The following is a 6,842-nucleotide window of genomic DNA, read 5'->3' on the forward strand; positions in this document are numbered from 1 at the left end:
GAATTCCTCATTGCACTATGAGGATACGTAGGCATGAGGCCCCTAATCCTCACCGAGCACTTTATCTATTTCTTTTCCTTTTTCCCCATTCTTTTACGAGTAATCTCTAGATATAACACCCATTCAAGCTAGAACAATCAAAACGGTTCGCATGGAGTGCCATAGATGTTAGGGGTGCTAATACATTCCCCTTGCATAACCGACTTCCTTACCCAACATATCTCTTTCCCTCGGGTTTTATCGATGTTTTCCCTTTCCTTCGGGAATAAATAAAGTTCGATGGCGACTCTGTTGTATGTTCGACCGTGCGATACGTTCGGGTATATTTCCGCTAGCTTCACTTGCATAGATAGCCTTAGAGCTTCTATATTCTTTTCATTTTCCAAAATTTTAGCTTCTAAATGAGAAAATATCCTTTTATTTGAATCTAACTTTTTGAAAGTATCTATGGCTTGTCTTCGTAGAATTTCAAAAGATTCTTGTAATTGAGAATAAGATAAGTCATGAGTAGTATCAAGCTTAGAGTGACTTATAACCTTTTTCGTCTTCTTTCCATTTTCCATGAGGAAAATCTGGGTCGATTATTCACTTGAAGTTGAGCTTTCATCACTTGAGGAATCTCTCTCACTCTCCCAAGTAACACATACTCTTCTAGACTTATTATATCTCTTGTGATGGCCTTACTCATTATCTTTCTTCTTCATAGGACACTTTGGCCTAAAATGACCCGCTTTACCATAATTATAGCATGAGCTTCTAGAATTAACCTTCTTATTATCACTTTCCTTTGAGGAGTTAGATACCCTTCTTGAATTACTTTGGTTCTTTTTCGAGTACTTATGTCCATGTTTCCAGATGTATCTATTAAACTTTTTTATGAACAAACTCATATCTTCTTCATTGGAATACTTATCATATTTTATTTTATAATCACCTTGCTCATTATGTGAGGACTTTGAGATTGAAGTCGTTAGAGAAATAAAATTCTTCTCTTCCACTTTGTCCTTACCTTTCTCCTTCTTTACCTTCATATTGTGCTCTTTTTCGTGCTTTTCTAAGCAAGAGAGTTCTTGCTCTTGTTCTTCAAATTTTCCAAACAAAGTAGTGAGATCAAGTACTTTAAGATCATTCGCCTCTTTGATTACGGTGACCTTGGGTTTCCATTCCACATTAAGACATATCAAAACCTTATTAGTAGCAACATCATTTGGAATAGGCTTACCTAGAGAATTCAACCGGTTAATAAGATGTGTGAACCTCTTTTGCATTTCGGCAACGGTTTAACCATGCTTCTTACGAAAGAGTTCAAACTCTTGATTCAATATGTTGATCCTACCTTTTTTGACCTTGTTAGTTCTCTCATGGGTAAATTCTAATGTGTCCCATATAGCCCTGGTGGTTTCACAATGGGAAACACGATAAAATTCATCAACACCGAGTGCAGATATGAGAATGTTTTGTGCTTTCCAATCGTAAGACCGCAATTTCTTACCATTATCATTCCATTGATTTACCGGTTTTGGTACAACGACGCCTTCACCATTGGTCATAGTGATTTCATGAGGACCATTGATGATGACGTCCCATACACCCTTATCAATCGAGTTGATATGTATACGCATACAAGTTTTCCAATAGTCATAATTTTCGCTAGTGAAATTGATGCTCTATTGTACGCCCCTTTAAGTTCGATAGCCATTATTTAATAAGCAAATCTTAAGCACGAAATTAACCAGAGCTCGTGATATCACTTGTTAGACGAAAGGCCTAGATCCAGAGGGGGAGTGAATAGATCCCGAGTTAAAAACTTGACAAAAACTAGTTTGAAAATTTTATGGCGCGAAAGCAAGTTACAAATATCCCGGATGAAAAATCGTCTAACCGAACCCGCTATCAAAAAGCTCGATATGTGTATTAAAGGAAACAGTATGATAATGATTCACAAATTGATCAACAACAACTAATCACAACTAGTTGAATGCAAATTAATACGAATAAATCTATCTTCAATGATAATTCACACAAAAATACAAGTGAGGCAATTTGTCGAACACTTAGTGTGCGATCAATAATGTTTGGAATTCTATGTGGTATTGTTGTTGTAGAAATCCAATCACAACCAAATGGTTTGTGATCTACACAACAACACCAATTTCAAAATGTGTTCAAAATTATGATTCAAATAATATTGATCAAATGAACAATGTAATCGACAACTTGCGAATCAAAAATAATATATATATATATATATATATATATATATATATATATATATATATATAGAGAGAGAGAGAGAGAGAGAGAGAGAGAGAGTAAGACCCCAATTTTGACCCTAAGATCCCTCATGCAACTTCATCATATGCATTAAGCATTGTGATCATACCTTGGCATCCTCCTTACCCCTCTTTCATTGGGTTTGTTTTGGGAGAGATCATCAAGCACTATATGATTGTATCATACTTGTATTTTATCATTTTTTCACTAACCAAAAAACCAAAAAATATGTCTTTGTATTTGCCTAACTCTTTTGTAGGTAGGGCATAATCCCATTGATCTATCAAGTCCACATCTAGGGTTTGAGACCCTCATGAACAAAGAACACAACCATGTATTGATACAAGAATGGTCACAAGCATACTATATGAGTCCCAATGATCTCTACATGTTATATTGATCAATTTTTCTTCAAGAGTTTGAAGGTGATTTGCCTTGGAAATCCTAGTTTGGCTGGGTATCTTGAGTAACTTCTCCAACAAGATATCTCACCAATTGATCAAATTTCTCAAGGGATACTTCAAAATTACTCATCTTATGCATATATGATCTACCATGAGCCTATAAAGTCAAGAGAATTGAAGATTAGCAAGTTGGTTGATGGTGGTTGGCCAAATGAATCATCTGATCAAAACTGGGTCTCCCTAGACCCTATCTCCAGCAATTTTCACCATATGAAAATGATTCCAAGAGAAACGTTACTCTAAATGACATTACAAACAACTTTCATGTTGAGACCCAGAGCTAGTTTTGCTTGGGAAATCATTTTCTATGTTGAAACATTATAGGTCATTTTGTATAAACCCTAATTTGAATGTCAACTTCCCAAGGCCATAACTTGCTCAATTATTATGAGATAAAAGATTTCCAAGTTGCACAATCAAATTCAAGAGGTATAATTCAACTTTTATGTTTGTAGTGAGATCTAATTCAACTTTTATGAGCATGTGATATGAGGCTACATTGTAGGTCACTTTTGACCTATACCATTGAACAAGTGATTTTTCCAAACTTCAAAAATGCATAACTCTATCATTTAAAATCCAAATGACATGAACTTGGTGACCATTTTTAAGGTCTTTGAAATATCTACAACTTTGATGAAGACATTTTTCTCATTTGAAACTCACGTAAAAAGTTAAGCAAGGTAGAATATTGAGATATATGGCTTAACACTTAGAAACAAATTCAATATGTTGAAATTTCCAAACTTCCACCTCAAAATTCATCATGATACAAGATTCAAATGGAAAAGTGTTGAACATGAAAGTTGTTCCTCCTGACCTAACCTTTCCGAAAAGTCTAAGTTCATCCATTTTGGACAAGAATTGAATAGGTTGCGCATGGCTTGAACATTGCATCATCATTTGGCAAAGATCAAACTTCAAGTTTCCATGTACACTTGCCTTGCAATCCAAGTTGATTTCAGACTCTCTCACACTCATTTATGGACCTAAAGCAATGATCTCATGGGCCTGTACACGCCCATGCACCCATGCATCATCCATTGCCAATTTTGGAAAGTCATTTGGAAGGTGCAAATATCACATGATCCAGCTATAAATAGAGCTCCATATGCTCAGAATTCAACACACATTCGCGCCAGCTTTGATCCTAGACCCTTAACCCTTCCATTTAAGAGGATAATTATGAGAATTTCATCTTGAAATTGAGTTTGAATCTCACTGTTTTGAGATTCAAAACTCCAGGGATCCAAGACCTTTTGTGCATTTCATTCTACTTCTGCAAGCATTCTGAGTGAGATCAAGCACGAGCCAAGGCAAGAGCAGTTGAATTCAGACCTGCATTGAAGGTATTTTCCAGAAAATTTCATCTCTTCGATTCTCTCTCAATCTTGCTCAATTCTCTTGATTCTTTGGTTGTCTGAAGTCCTACCAATATAGGCAAGAAGATTGAGTTGCTTAGAGGTCAAATCGAAGCAACTCAGTTGACATACCTCAAAATTCAACTCCTCATATCTTTCTATATGTGAGGAGTTAGTTAAAATTGAGGTCAGATTCATGCTCTACGCCATTTTTTTCTTTCAGATCATGTCCTCCTTTTTCATTTTTTTGATGGTGATGAATGAACCAGTCCGGCCAGGGTCACCGGAGAAGATGATCGGCCTTTGGACGCCTGTGATGTGTTGGCACGGTTCAGAGCCATTGATCCCTTTTAAATTGTTTTAATCTCGTGTGTTGTTTTTAATTACCATGCCTATGCCGCGTTGACTCAAGTCCACCATGGAACGCACGCTGGTGGCCACTTGATCTGCCACCTCAATTAATGAGGGAGATCAAGTGGTCCACGTTTTTTCTGATTATTTGAATTTCATTTTAATTGTTTTATTTTCATTAATTCATATTAATTTTAATATTGATCCAAAAAATATGAGAGTTTCACCAAAAAATTTCCTCTTTCATATTCTGAATTAAAATTATTTTTTGGATCATTATTAATATTTTTCATGATTTAATTGATTTTTCATTTGTTTTTAATTGTTTAAAAATACTTTTTAAGTCTTCAAAAATTCTGAAAATTTTTCTCCAATGTCCTTTGACCTTGTTTGACCTATGATAAATCTTATGGCCATTTATTTGGTGTTTTGATGAGGTTTTAGGAATTTGACAAACCATATTTAATTTAAATGTATTATTTTAGTATTTTTAATTTGAATAAATGTCAAATAATTTTGTTGACCAATTGTGATGACTTGTTTGTGTTTGACTCTTGTTGTTGGGCCTTGGTCAAGGTTGATTTGACTTTGTCAAGTTAATATCATTGGATTTAGGGGATTGATGGAATGTACATTCCATCTCCCAAAATGAATGGATGATATTAATTTGGTAAAATTCCTCCTTTGATCAATTTGAGTTTTCATCTATTCCCCTTCTTTATGCATTCATCTCATTTGGCCTATGATATCTCAAAGTCCTAAAGCTAGTTGATTGAAAAATTAACATGAGTATGGATGAGATTAGGCCACACCTTTTGCATATTCTTTTTGTGTGTGGTATGTTTTATGAGCATAGTTCATAATACTATGTCTCTAACATGCATTAACACCAAAATTCTATTGCCTGGGCTCAAATAGTTGTGACTTCTACATAAGTCCAATTACGATTGTTTAATATAGCGCTAAATTTGTGACATAAAAGGCATAGCATTCTATTTAGTGAGATTGTAAGTCTCCTCTCTTTCATGGTATTGTGTGGAAACTTGGCCTTTTTTCCTTCCTTTGGAAGATGTCTTGGTTCAAGGATCCATGCTTGTGATAAGTGGGTTGAGTATTCTCCAAAGAATGTCTAAGAATGAAAAGCAAAAGCAAAATAATACTAACTTCTAACCTATTAACAACTAACTTTTAATTTCAAGCCATTTACTTTAATGTCATTTAATTCTAGCTTTTATACATTTAACATTGTTCATATCATTCTAATTGTTTATGTTAATGCAATTTTCACTTTGTCCACTTGGACCATATTATTTGATATATATTTTGTTTGTGTATACTTTGCTTGTTTGTGTGGTCTTTGACCATTAATGTACATAATAACAACAAAAAACCCTAAAAAAACTTTTGTATGGACTGTTGGCTTGATCTTTGACAAATGGACTTAGAATTTAGGCAACATTCCTATGCTAAAGGACTTGGCCAATGCCAACTTATTAAGAAATCAAGTGCTTGCAATTTGAAACTTCATCTGATACATCATTCAAGATCCCTCTGAGTTTATCTGCAACATGATCATTATGAAGCTGTTATTTTGAACCTATGACTTGTGAAATTCATCTGCTACATGGGAATGGATAAGCTTGGATGTGGCTATCTTAATTTGATGCCTTGCTCTTCAAGATAATATAATTGTGCATTTGTGTGTTGCTTGATTCTAAATGTCCAAGGGAATTCTGGGTTTCTATTGACATTCTTGTCTATTGGATTGCTACCTATTTGGTCAGATCTTTTCAACTCTTAACTTTTAATTTTGTGCATAGGATTAGTCTCTTCATCTTCTCCCTATTTCTTTAATTTCAAAATCTCTCCCTCTCTTTTCAAAATCTTCTTTGATTGAACTTATTTTGTTCTAAACTTTGACCACTTTGCAAAAAGATAGAAACTTTGGCCTTATGCCATTGAATTTTCAAATTTCTTTTCTTAAATCAAAATTATAAATGAACTTAACCATACTTGACTTAAACTTTCAAAAAGCCAAAAAAGAACTAACTCATTCAAACCATTTTTGGGCCTTTGTGCCTTCCAAACTTAATTTTGTTAGAAGCAATGCATCCACTTTGAAATTTGTATCATGAACTACGAGGTTTTGATCCCTCATTTTTATGTTGGTACGTAGGCACAAGACCGAAGGTCTTGCCAAACATAAAAATATAATTAATGAATTCTTTTCTCATCCCCCCATTCTATTTGTTTGTAAACATCATTTTGTACCAAATACATATGCACACAAAAGAGGCTCCCTAGGAGTACCTAGGACACTTTGGGTGCTAACACCTTCCCTCTGTGTAACCAACCCCCTTACTTGTAATCTCTGACATTTTATTAGTTTTGA

The sequence above is a fragment of the Lathyrus oleraceus genome, chromosome 7 (assembly GCF_024323335.1).
Source record: "Lathyrus oleraceus cultivar Zhongwan6 chromosome 7, CAAS_Psat_ZW6_1.0, whole genome shotgun sequence".
NCBI classification, from domain to species: domain Eukaryota; kingdom Viridiplantae; phylum Streptophyta; class Magnoliopsida; order Fabales; family Fabaceae; genus Lathyrus; species Lathyrus oleraceus.